The sequence below is a fragment of the Octopus bimaculoides genome, chromosome 20 (assembly GCF_046866305.1).
Source record: "Octopus bimaculoides isolate indiv1 chromosome 20, ASM4686630v1, whole genome shotgun sequence".
Lineage (NCBI taxonomy): Eukaryota > Metazoa > Mollusca > Cephalopoda > Octopoda > Octopodidae > Octopus > Octopus bimaculoides.
This window is the reverse complement of record NC_142947.1, coordinates 24,858,741-24,872,929: the sequence shown is the minus strand read 5'-3', so window position 1 is coordinate 24,872,929 and position 14,189 is coordinate 24,858,741. Positions and strand designations below refer to the sequence as shown.

Genomic DNA, 14,189 nt, shown 5'->3' with positions numbered 1-14,189 from the left:
TAGTGGTTTTGAGCAAGTCTAGGGCATTCGTTTGTAATATGGGCAATGGTTTCATCCACCCTATTGCTGGCACAGCGGAGACACTTGCTCATACCTAAGGTTGACCCTCCAGTTCATGGCCAAAGTTTGGTCTTGCGCTGCCAGTGTAGTGCTCTCTGTCTTTTTTTTAACGTTCCTTTCATCAGCCAATCCTGCCTATTTTTTCCAGCAATGTCTGTTGTGGTTATATGGAATTGATTGTGTAGTCTCCTTCAGTGTAATTCTTCTTCATGTCCTTTTTGCACTTCTTCCTTTGTTTTTCCATTTTTCTCTGCTTTCAATACTCCCTCGTTCCTAACTGTTACTAGCAAGGTTTCCTGACTTTGGGCTAGGTTTCTCATTAAACTCTTGAGTTTGATACGCACACAGTCTTCCACACTTATCAGTCCTCTTCCTCCATTTGCTCTCTTCATGTATAGGCAGTCAGTGTCCGCACGTGGATGACGAGCTCCATGCATCGTTAGGAGCTTTCTTGACTTCCTGTCCATCTTCTTCAGTTCCTTCTCTGTCAACTTAAGGATTCCAGTGCCATACCGAACTAATGTTTCTCACATTCAGTTTTGAAGCCATTATTTTTCTCACTCACTGCAAGTACTCGCTTGTCATCTTTCCCCTCATCTCATGTTTGATTCCTTCTGCCTCAAGTATTCCCAGATATTTATAGCTGGATAGCGGTTGAATTGCCTTCATCATTTCACCACTTGGCAACCGTATGCCTTCTATTCTGAAAAGTTTTCCTCATCTGATCACCATCGTAGCACATTTTGAGAGTCCAAACTCCATCTTAATATCGTTAGAGAAAATCCAAACAGACTGGACTAGGCTATTCAGTTCTGCCTCAGTTTTTGTGAATAGCTTCAGGTCGTCCATGAATAGCAATTGGTTCAATTTTCCCTTACCTCTTCCCAGATCATACCCCAATTTGTTTTTCTGTAGTATTTCTCTCAAGGGAATCATTCCCAACACAAAGATCAGTGAGGACACACTGTCTCCCTGGAAGATTCCTCTCTTGATTTTCACTTCTCCTAATACTTGATTCCCTACAGTCAATTCTGTTCTCCAGCATTTCATGCTATTCCACATAAGGTTTTTCATATTTTCTGCTACATTTTCATTGTTCTTATTATCCAGGAATATGGTATCATATCGTATGCATTACGATAGTCAAACCATGCTATGCTCAGGTTTGTGTGTGTGTTTCAGTTCCTGATAATTAGATTATCAATTAAGATCTGATCCTTCATTCCATGGATCCTCTTTCAGCACCTATTCAATAGGTAGCAGCCCATGTTTTTCCAAATATCTATACAGTTCACTGGCCAAAGCATCTAACATTAGTTTTCACAATTGCGGAAGGCACATTCCTGGTCTGAAGTTGTATGTGACGTTTCCCTTTTCAAGATCCTTGGCACATAACAATGTCTTTCCCTTTGTCATCCAGCTGGGTACTGTGCCTTCCAGCAAGCACATATCTAGCTGTTGCACTATCCTTTCATGGAACCAGCTTCTTCATCTAATAACCTGTTTCATCATTATGCTCTACATGTTGGTCACAGATTCCTCCCCAGAATGCTTTGCTTTCCTCTGAATCTGGTATCATTGTTACATGTAATTGCCCATCTTGTTCCAGAAGCAGTTTCCTCCTATTTACTTCAAACAATCTGTTTTGCTTGAATCGTTTTGTTCTATTGTCATATCTTTTCAGTTTTGCTTTGGTTGCTACTACTCTTTGTTCCAATTCTTCCAATATCACATCATACCCTTTATCTCTTATTCTATATATTCTTTCCAGCATTATTTTTATACTTTTGTTCTGCAGTTCCCCTCTATTCACTGTCAACTTGTCCTAGATGTCTTTATATTGTTTACAACAAAAAAAAAGAAGGGCAAAAAAAATAAAATAAAATAAAAAGAAAGGGAAAAAAAAAAAAGAGAAGCTGCACGTATAACACATAACTTAGAAGCAGCGCCACAGATGTATCGATACAACACACACGAGATTGAAACAGCCGACCTCACGCACTTCTCATGAGGAATTCCAGAAGAAGCTTCGTGAGACCACTCCTGAGACGCTTCAGAAAAAAGAAAAACCGTTGGAAAACAGTTTATAGCAGAGACTCCAGCAAATTAAGATCTGAAGAAGGAATTCTAATTCCGAAATATCATCGGACTACAGTTTACCAAGTTACAACAGGTATACAGTCCATTTTTTGCTCTATATTGCATTGTTATACCTTCCTAAACTTTTTATTCTTTACAAACAATACACGATGCTTCAAGCGAACTACAATACTCTCCTTTTTAACTTTGTTTGTTTCTTACACATTCGTCTACACCAGAGTGGATCTTTACGTTTTGTTTGTTCTCTTCTTTCATATCCAATTCTATCTGCAGCAACCATAGCTTCAGCACAAATAATCTTGTTAGTTTCAGTTATATTTCTCATCTGGAATGGCCCAAGAACTGAATCTATCTTTTTTGTTTCAACTTTGAGCTTGTGTCAATCGATGTGGTTGGGTGGGGGCTGGATCCGGATCTTCTCTAATATATTGGCACAGCATCCTTACTATGTCTTGCTCGTCATCATCGTATTCTTGTGATATAGCTCTTCCTATTACATCTGCTCCATTTGCTGCAAATGCATTTACATTTACACTTTGCCCTATGTCTTCACTGCTGCCATTCATTTCTCTGTCCTCACTGGGCACATTATCTGTTGGTGAAGTATTATTTATATTTTCTACTTTCTTTTTTATCTCCTCAATTTTCATGTCTGTTAGCCACCCTTTTGCTCTTATTTTGCTCATCAGAAGCCATGAGAACCACTGCCTGGTATTGCATCAGTGCAATTTTATTATTATTTCATTTACACACAACAAATTCGATCTTCAGAGAAAATTAACTAACATCAGGCTACAACAATAACCTTAGATGCCAAGAACCTTCCTAAGTATCCTAGCTGTCTCTAAAAATACGATTTTCTCAAGCTACACTAAACTAGGTTTTATACCTATTTCCTTTAACCATCTGTTCAAATCTTTAGGAATAGTTCCTAATGTATCCTTACAAGGATACGTTTTACCTGCTCTTTCCATAGCCTCTGTAACTCAATGGGTAAGTACTAGTATTTTGCTATTTTCTCTATACCTCTCACATTGACCTTCTCAACATTTGGGACTATAAAGTTAATTACCTGACACTTTCTGTTCTTTTTGTCTACACATCAGTTTGAATGCTAAAATCTCACATCTTATATTTTTACTTTCTAGCACTTTACTAGGTTCATGTCCATACCACTTATCAGTATGGCCAAATCTTAGTTTTCTACATAAATCCCAGTGGATTATTCTCCCTAGGCGTTTATTCTTTCTGCGCCAGCATACTACTTCTGCTGGCACTATATGGTTAACACTTTCTTCTTTTGATTTACATAACCTACATTGGGAATCTACCTGATTTTTGTCTATCTTGGATTTTATCCAGTTAGTCCCCAATGCTTGATCTTGTGCTGTTACTAACAAACTTTTTGTCTTCCTTTTCAGCCTTCCTTTCTGCAACCACAACCATATCCCACTATTACTATTTTCTGCAACTATCTTTGAAAATCTACCATGTAAAGCCTTCCCTTGCCAGTAAGATAATCTTGCTTCTTTTTACATCTGGCTTTTCAGTTTCCCTGTCTCCTACTGTTACACTAGCAGCTCTTGATAAAATTAAAGAGCTACTTGCAAGGATGATCCTTAACTGCTTCAATAAGCATGTAGTAAGCAGCATATATCCTGAATCCCAGTGTAGATTTTGGGCTTGGAGAGGCACAGCTGATATGATCTTTGCCCTTCAGCAAGTTTAAGAAAAAGCACATGAACAAAATACTGACTACTACACGGTCTTTATCAACTTGACCAAGGCCTTTGATACAGTGAATCATGAGGTGCTCTGGAAAAAGCTGGTCTTCCTGATAAAAGGATAAGGGTAATACTATATCTGCACAAAGAATCATGATAACAATGATGTTTAGCAGTCAATGTTCAGAGATATTTTCTGTTGCCACTGGAACCAAAAGGGTTGTGTTTCAGCTCCTGTACATTTTTCCATATTCTTTTCAATGATGCTCCAACATATTTTCAGGGATATTTTTCCTTTAAATCCTCTCCTTCATACACTCATACATCAAAATTGACAAGAGGGACTATCATTGTCACCATCATCATTGTATTGTTGTCATTGTTGTCGTCGTTGTCGCTGTCGTCATCATCATCATCATCATCATCATCATCATCATCATCATCATCATCATCATCATCACCATCATCATCATCATCATCAATATGTTATTATTATGGTAGTGAGCTGGCAGAATCATTATTATGTCAGGCAAAATGCATAGCAGTATTTTGTTCATCTTTATGTCCTGAGTTCAAATTCTGCCAAGGTCAACTTTACCTTTCCTCCTTTCAGTCCCAATAAAATAAGCAACAATTGAGTAGTGGGGTTGATGTAATTGACTAGCTCTCTCCCTTGAACTTACTGACCTTGTTTGAAAATATGACACGATTATTATTATTATTATTATTATTATTATTATTATTATTATTATTATTATTGTTCAGTAGTTTTATTTTTATAACGTGCTTTCACTTCACTACCGAGCGCAGCTCTGTGCGCCTTGGGTATGTGCTGTGGTTTGTTGTGGTGCTCTTATGTTTACTGTATTGAAAGTGTTTTGCGTAGAATGTGTGCAGTACCCAGTAGTGCAATTTTCTGTATGTTATATATATTTGTAAGTCCTGGTATTTTTGTTATGTATTTGTCTGAATATTTTTTTATTATACCTAAGGCACCTACTATGATAGGAATTGTTTCTGTTTTTAGATTCCACATTCGAGTTACCTCTATTTCCAGGTCTTTGTATTTTGAAAGTTTTTCCATTTCTTTATTATTATTATTATTATTATTATTATTATTATTATTATTATTATTATTATTATTATTATTATTATTATTATATAGCTGTTCAACATTTGGTAGATTGAGGCAAATTTCTACTGCATCATCTGCTACACCACCGTGTTGCTGGGGTGTGTGCAGCATTGTGTGTTCTTTTCTGCTGTTGGATGTGTAAACTTTTCCCAGTACTTTATTGTGTTAGTTTTTTTCTCTCTTGAGGTGTGATGCAGTCTTTTGTTGTGTTACTGCTTGTATTGTGTGTTGAGTGTATAATGCATTGGTTATCTAGATTGCTGGTGGAAGTTTATTTCACTGGGTAATTGCTGAATAGAGTGTGCCTTGTGTTTGTGGGTCATTTTGTTTAGGTTGTATTATTGGATTGATAGTGTCTTGCATAGGATGTGGGCTGTTTCTAGCAGGGCTATTTTTTGGATAGTGTGTTATGTTGAAGATCCAGATATAGCCTCTACATTTTTGTTCATATGTTTTTTTATCATGCCCAATGTTCCAGTTACTTTTGGTATTGTTTTTACCTTTGTGCCCCATATCTTGAATACTTCAATTTCAAGGTCTTTGTACATTGACATTTTCACCACTTCTTTTTGGACAATATTTTGATCAGAAGAGACTGCAATGTCTGTCAGTAAGCAGGTCTTTTTCCCCAATCCTTGATAATAGTTGGCATTAAATAGGGCACCCATTTACAGAAACCATGCCAAAGCCGACACTAGAATACAATGCAGTCCTTGACTCATTGGATCCTTGTCAAACCACCCAATTCATGCCCACATGGAACATGATTGCTAAATGGGGGATGGATGGATGATGATGATGATGATGATGATGATTTTAACCAATCTGTCAGTCTAGATCCACAGAACCAATGTGCATGCTAGGAGAGACCCATAGAGATAGAGCTGATCTCAGAACATATACATAGAGCTACTGCCTATTTCAGTACCAATCCATATAACCAGTGTGTATTTTGGGATGGATCCATAGAACCAATGCTTATTTTAGGATATAAAGTGATACTGATGAAGGAATTTAGTCTGGTATGCAATCATTTTTTTCTACCCTAAGTAACAATAATAATAATGGTTTCAAATTTTGGCACAAGGCCAGCAATTTTGGTGGAAAAGGTTTAGTCAGTTGCATTGACCCCAGGGCTCAATTGGTGTTTATTTTATCAAACTCAAAAGGATGAACAGTAAAGTCAATCACAATGGAATTTGAAAGCCAGAAGAAATGCCACTAAGTATTTTGTCTGCTGAACTAATGATTCTGTTGACTTGCTGCTTCAGCCACGATAGTAATAATAATGATGATGAGGATGATTACCTCTAATACAGACACAATGCCATAAATTTGTGTGGTTGAACCTGAAAGAAGTTTGAATCCTGTTTCAGCAATGTTTTATCTTTCTCAATCATTAGACTGTGACTATGCTGGGGCACCACCTTGAAAAACTTTTAGTGGAATGAATCAACTCCAGTATATATTTTTTTGAAGCCTGGTACCTGGTACTTATTCTATCAGCCATTTTTGCTGACCCACTAAGTTATGAGGATGTAAATAAACAAGCACCAGTTCTCAACCAGTGGTAAGGGACAAACAACCCCCCACCCACACACACAGATTTCAAACCACAAAATTCTGTATGCAACCAGCTACAGGCAAATAATGAAATGCTTTATAATAAAACCAAGCAAAACCGAGTTTATTGAGCAAGATACCTTTTGAAAAGTCACCTGATGAAACACGTCTGCACTGAAGAATGCACCACTACCATTTGTCCAGCATCTCACCTGTGAGAGATGAAAGCAAGATGGTTTGAAATAATCAATGCAATTAATAAAATATCTGGTGAATTCCATTTTCACTTTCTCTCTTTTGTTATATATATATATATATATATATATATATATATGTATGTATGTATGTATATATAATCATCTATCTGGATGTTCTGTTGTCCCATTTTTGTATCACCTAACTGTCCAGATGTTTTGCGTTCTTGTTCCATTCTGTATTTTATATATATATATATGACGGCCTTCTTTTAGTTTCCGTCTACTAAATCCAGTCCCAAGGCCCTGATTGGCACAAGGCAAATAGTAGAAGACACTTGCCCAAGGTACCTCACAGTGGAACTGAACCCAAAACCATATGGTTGGGAAGCAAGCTTGTTACCACACTGCCACTTCATTTAGAACATAAATGGGATGTAATTAATATCACAAGATATTTTAACCATCATAGAACCAATTTTCCCACAAATTCATTAAGGGGCAGGAGATAGTAGAGTTGACTATATTGAAACCCTTAGGACTTTACTATTAGTTCATTTCATGGATCTCTTAATTTTACTATTTTACCCACACACCTGAGACTGCCCTTGATCATATGGTACAAATTTCCTGTTTGAAAGTAGTCTAAATCAAAGCCTGTTCTAAACATCAGCTAAATCAGTGGTTCTTAACCAGTTTTGCCAATAGACCCCTTTGATTCTTATTTTACACTATCCTTTTCTTTTCTTCTTTTAATGGTTTCAGTCACTGGACTACAGCCATGCTAGAGCACTGCCTTAATTTTTTTTGTTTTTTTTTTAGTCTTGTTGTTACTTTATGATTGAAACTCAGTCAATGATCAAGTTTGTAGTTGCTGGTCTCCCCCGAGTGTATCCTTGAATGGTTGGTTGTTCTGGTATCATAGTTAAGAGTTCATGCAATGCTTTTTTGAAAGTTTCAGTAGAAGTCCCTTTTATATTTCTAATCTCTTTGGGTAAGCAGTTGAATATTTGAGGACCTCTGAATATTAGAATGGTACAGTAGAGTGCTTTTGCTCATGAGTTTGAAGATGGTATATTTGGAAGCTGACAGTACCTACCAGTTCGAGCATTAAGCATTAAAATTCGCTTTAATGCCGATGTTTGGAACATGCCCCTCCAGGATCTTCCATATGTATATAATAGTATATCTCTTTCTTTGGCATTCAAGAGAGTAGAGACACAGAACTTTCAGGCATTCTCAGTAATTAAGGCCATTAACCTAAGTTATTTTACTGATGAATGTTCTTTGTAACCCTTCAATTTCTCCTATGAGACCAGGTGAATTTGGAGACCAAAGCTGTGAGCAGTAATTTAATCTGCTCAGAACTAAGGTTTTCCATAGAGTTAGCATAACTACTGGTTCTCTTGTTGTGAAGATTCGTAGGATCCATCCTATGAGATGTCTGCATTTAGAGGTTAGTTTGGTGATGTGACTGATGAAAGGTGCATTATTTGACATGATTATTCCTAAATCCCATGTTGTCAATGATCTGAATCATTTCTATTATCTGGCATAAAATTTTGGGATTTGTGTCTATTTCCTCTATAATGAAGGGCCTGAAATTTTGTTCTATTAAATTTCATATTATTTTTATCCACCCATTGATAAATGATGTTTAGGTCACTTTTGCTCAAGGCACCACACAGTGAGACTGAACCCAGAACCATGTGGTTGGGAAGCAAGCTTTTTACCACACAACCACTTCATTCAGAACATAATTGGGGTGTAATTACTACCACAAGACATCTTAACCATCATACGACCAATTTTCCCACTACAGGTCCATCATACCTATGCGATGTGTATTAAAAAACATCTTACTCTATTTTTATAATACTATAAATATTATATTATTAGGAGAAGTATAAAAAAAGTAAAATACTTTGCATATTGTAGTAGTATAATCAACTTATTGCACTTAAATATTAATAACAAAATAATATATGGACCCCCCCGACCCCCGACCAAGGGCCATATGGACCCTGGTTGACAACTACTGAATTTAATAATGACAGAAATATTTTACTAAATTATTTGTTATTTTCAAAACTAATTGAAACAAAGGCGATGCAGTTGAACAGAAATACTATAACAAAAAGATTAAGGGATGAAAGATAGAGAAATCTTGCAGGACCTGATCTAAGAATGGTTATGTAATGTAACTAAATAACACTGGTTCTTTTTGTCTAATGCTCTACTGAACCCATCATTTTGTCTGCCAATTCCACCACCGTCATCACCACCACCGACATCATTTTTCTGTTGCTCCATTGATTTGTACCATCCACCATGCATCACCACTATTTTGTTTGTAGCTCAACTGATTCATTTAAGCAACAACAACAACAACTAAAAGATATTCCTTTCTTTCATTTGCTTTTTTTTTTGTACAAAGAATGTTTCTTACATAACCTGAGATATTTGATGGGGTAAAGAAATGGGAAACAGATGGAGCACTCTGGCTATATTCCAGGTGCTACACACACACACACACACAGCCACTTGAGAACATACACACTTAACATACATTGTACACACAAAATATGACCTAATGAGGAAGCCTCTATGTGGTCATTCAATTTTCTGGAAATCGCTCCCAGCTTCTTAGAAAAGAACATATAATCATGGGCTCTCCACATATCAGAAAAGCTGAGAAGGTCATGGGTGGAATGCTTTTGGTTATAAGTCATCAAATGAGGACTAGCTTAGGGCTAAACAACAGCAACCCATATACACTCACAAGACATGCACACTAACACAAAACATACATGCACATGTGCACACACACACACACACACACACACTACCAGACAGAAGTACTTAAATGAAAGTCTCTACCTAGCTGCTCAGCGTGCTAGAAATAGCAACTAAATTTCTCTCATACTGAATTCTACTGTCTTACAATAAAATACTTTGGATCATGTAGTGCAGAGTATACTATTCCTGAGAAAAAATGGAATGCATACGGCTAGATACTTTTGATCATAGATTTTGGTTAACCTGGGGCTGACCTGGGGCTAAAGAACATTAGCAGTTCAAATAGTTGATAACACTTTCTTCACTTATAACCTGTGATTATGAGTGGAGGTCACTTATAGCTACAGATAATGTTATCAGACAAGTATTGTTATCAAAATTTTATGTCCCAAGCATACAGAAAATACTCGTATATTTCCTGCTTAATGTTATCAGCTGGTTATCATTATCAACAATAGTGGGTACCAAACAGGCACAGAATATTCTCTATCTTCTGCTTAAATTTATCACTTATATGTTATATGTACGTGTGTGTGTGTGTGTGTGTGTTTGTTTGTGTGTGTGTGCATATCATTATTATCATCTTCATCATTTTACTTTCATGTTCTACACACACACACACAACACACACACACACACACACACACACACACACTCTCTCTCTCTCTCTCTCTCTCTCTCTCTCTCTCTCTCTCTCTCATTGATGCATCATGAGCAGATGGTTAAGAAGTTCCCTTTGTAGTCATGAGATCATAGTCCCAGGTTTGATGCCACTGAATGACTAGTCTCTCATGTAAATTGTATCAGAAACATGTTAGAAGAACAGTTCCTGTTCTTTTCTTGGATATAGACTTAAACAGTCACCGAGTTTAACCCCATTACTTAATCGTTGTATGTCTTTAGTGGAATATACAGTTACAAGCATTCAGGCCAAGTCGCCAGTCTGAGGACCTCTTCGTTCCTTCCTCTAACCTTTCTTGGAAGCCTGAGAAAAGATCATAGATGCAATCCTTTCTCCTTAGGCAAAGCCAGAATAAAGGAAAACAAAAGAAAATGAAAAAGAAAGACTACGCTTCCTCAAAGCCTTTGCTAATGACATAATATGTAATAACTTTGATTTCAACCATGGTCTTAGTCCAAAGTTGATAAAAACTGCATTATCACTTTTGGTGCATTTTGTTTAATAAGTGACCTTTCTAATATATTTATTTTCTCTTTTAAGTTAGTAAGAAAATGATTTGTGGGAGATTTGGTTGCTATCTTAAGCAAGTTAAGCAATGACTTAGAGGCTGACCAGTTGAAGAAATACAACATGCCCACATTTATACACTGCACTTATTGAATGTCCAGTTGAAGTTGTAACACAATGTGTCACAACTGAACATTCAACTAGCCAGCTACATGAGCCAAGAGAGCTTCTGTGAGGTTGCTCATTTGCCAGGAGCAGCAATCAAGTCTCTCTCAAATCACAACCTGCTAATTTAATAAAACGGATGGACACAATTGGATAATGCAGTCTTCAGTACACTATATTTAGGAAAAAAGGTAATTTGGTCATTGCTGAAATATCTTTGGTCCTGAGTGGTTGGCGTTAGGAAGGGCATCCAGCTGTAGAAACTCTGCCAAATTAGATTGGAGCCTGGTGTAGCCATCCAGTTGCACCAGTCCTCAGTCAAATCGTCCAACCCATGCTAGCATGGAAAGCGGACGTTAAACGATGATGATGATGATGATGATGATAGAACTGCTCAGTCAGGACTGAGCTAAGACTAAACAGAAACAATTAAATATTGACAGGCCATAGGCCTTATTGTATATGTCTGACTGAGGATCAGCCTACAGTAAGCTACACAGCTACAACAACAATACAACAACAATAAAAACTGTTGTTGCCTAATACATCAACATATCACTCAACTCTTTGGCATTTAAACTGTCCATATCTGACCCAAATATTCTCTGTTTTATGTTCAAACTATCCAGACCCAGACTCTTCCACCTACCTTCCACTGTCATTCAAACAATTTCATTAGCAAACACATCGACCTGTTCACCCATCCACTTTGCTTTCCTCAGTCAACCATATGCCATAAATGGCCCTTCTGTGAAAGCCTCCATCAGCCAGCCTTGTATTTTTTCTGCGCTCAACTGGTCCTTCTCTTCCATTTCCAGGTATAGCGCCAATGCTGATCCATCAAGGTACAACAGTATAAAACTCGCTAGATCATCTATACCTTGGAGTCTTGCCACCAACTTAATTTTTTTGCAACCAAGTGGTCACATCTCCCTTGCCACAAAATGGCCTAACTGTCTCATTCGAAACACAGACCATACCCATCTTTTTTTTTTTTTTTTTTTTGAGCCGAAATAGCTTGTGATGTAAAGGAAGAAAAAGATGGAAGTGAAGTGAGAATTACGGTAGTCTTACCTGTCAGTCTGGAAAAAGGGTCACTTTCAACATCAACATGCTGTCTCGGTCTCCAAGATTCACTCCACATCCTCGTGTGCTATCCATCACTGTACAGTCTCACACGTCTGCTCTGATGTGCTGTCCACCTCCCACTGGCCCCTCGTGCTTCGTTGATGCTGCTTGTTCACTGCGACACTTCCGGTGGGATCCACAGGCCCCACTTCCGACAGGACATGCCTACGCCCTCACTTCCGATCCTTCCCTACAACACAGCCTGGCTCATAACACCACAGATTTCATTAAAAATAAATTTTTTACATACATACACAGAGTTAGATTCTCCTACTTGACCTTACTTGACCTCAGTACAACACCACTTCATACTCTGCTCCAACATGGTAATTAACAGATAAACACTTTTATGTTTATTAATTATGATGTTAGGGTAGAGTAACTGATAGATAACACAGAATATTTCATAGGCAAACACATAATAATGTGCAGCTGATTGTGATGTTCTCTTATTAACAAAGCTTAGGTGGCTTATGGTACATTTACATTCCTCATGAAAGTAAAGGAAGTGAATCAAGAATTAGAGAGTCCTCTCTGATGGATTCCCCTTTGGTTTCAACAATGAGCATTCACTTGTTTAATCAACTGACCTAGCTACTCATTCAATTAACATGTCAGTGGCTAATTATTATACTGAGATACATCTCATTAACCTAATTCTCAGGATGAATTAATGTAACACAATATGGGAAAGGCAATCCAAATCTGCCTTATAGATTTTTCTCAATTTCACCCACAGTGTTTGGGTCATAGCCCAAGACATGGTAAAACATGGTAAAATGTACTTACTGAAGCTGTCATTCAGTAATTTTAAACCTAAAATCTTATGATTGTGAAGCAGTCTTCTTAACCACCCATGACACAATCAAGTAGATATTACTTCCTTTTTTTATTCTTTCAACAAAGATCTAATAAAGTTTGTGTTTTTCAGTCAAAGAATCATATTTTGAGAAGTAATGTTTATTACCACTTAAACATGGCTGTTCTGTAGGAACCAGCATTACTGCTACTTTTTAACCCTAAGAGGACACCTCCTCCAGCTGGTTATTCGATGCAATCTGCACCTAATATATATTGCAAGCAGGGGAGTGAACCCCCTACTATCTTTCAGCCACAAGAAACTCCATTGGTAGTTTTCTTGGGGTTAAAGATTGTGGTTGTTTCTTTTACATTTTTATTGTGTCTAAAGGCTACAATAGGTGGCTGAGGGAATATTTGTTTGAACACTGCACTTTAAAAAACAGCCGCAAGAGAGGTAAGCCCTGTTCATTGAACAACAACATGGGTCAAGTCAAAAATTCCATCACAAATCATAACCGAAATGTTAAGATTTATACAGAAGGTGGAACATGTAAAGATTCCCATTCAGGGTACCCAGTAGAATGCACCAAACACAACTTGATTTATGTTGGTTGTACAACAGAACAATCAAACAAAAGATTCAATGGGCATAAATATGAGGTCAGGTACAATAGCAGTAGTTAAACAGAACTTGCCAAACATTTTACATCAAACAGCTGCAATTTTGAGAAACACCTGAAAGTGCACATTCTCAGAAAGTATTCTGACTCTACTATGCTATCCTCAAAATGCATGAGGACAAATATATTTGTGAATTATTAACATCTCACCCTGGAGGAATGAATAATATGACAGGTGGATTCCATCACATTTGCACAAAACTGTTCAGCTAAATATTCTTTTTCTTCTTTTTCTTTTCTTTTCTTTTTTTTTTTTCTTTTTATCAGTTATGAAATTGAAAATTGATGATGTCATTCTATCAAAATAGGCATGCAGGATTACTTCATTTATATTTTGAATTTCTGTTTCTGCAGTTATTTTCATTTTACATTTTGAACCTGAAGACAAATGATCTGTTGAAATATCATTCAAACAATTAAATAAACAAGCTATTACAAATCATATCATGCTCTTCTTATTGTCTGTTTACATTCTTGAAGAGTTATGTCAATTTCCATAAATTATTATTATTATTATCTCCTTTATCACAGGTTTTGTTGAAGCTAGCTATCTGCAGCCTACGGTACCATGCTATTCATTCTTTTCAGCCATCTAATACTTTCTTGATTATTCTGGCTCTGCCAAGAAGGCAAACCTTTTGTAACAGTTCT

The 14,189-nt window shown here is 36.9% G+C and overlaps 1 long non-coding RNA gene across 1 annotated transcript; it reads left to right on the top strand.

The window, feature by feature from the left end:
- The first annotated feature begins 1,933 nt into the window (after positions 1-1,933).
- LOC149131631 (uncharacterized) lies at positions 1,934-13,982 on the top strand. The gene is made up of 3 exons (XR_016237620.1): positions 1,934-2,233; positions 3,582-3,671; positions 11,748-13,982. It is a non-coding gene; the product is annotated as an uncharacterized LOC149131631 (long non-coding RNA).
- Positions 13,983-14,189: the final 207 nt, after the last annotated feature.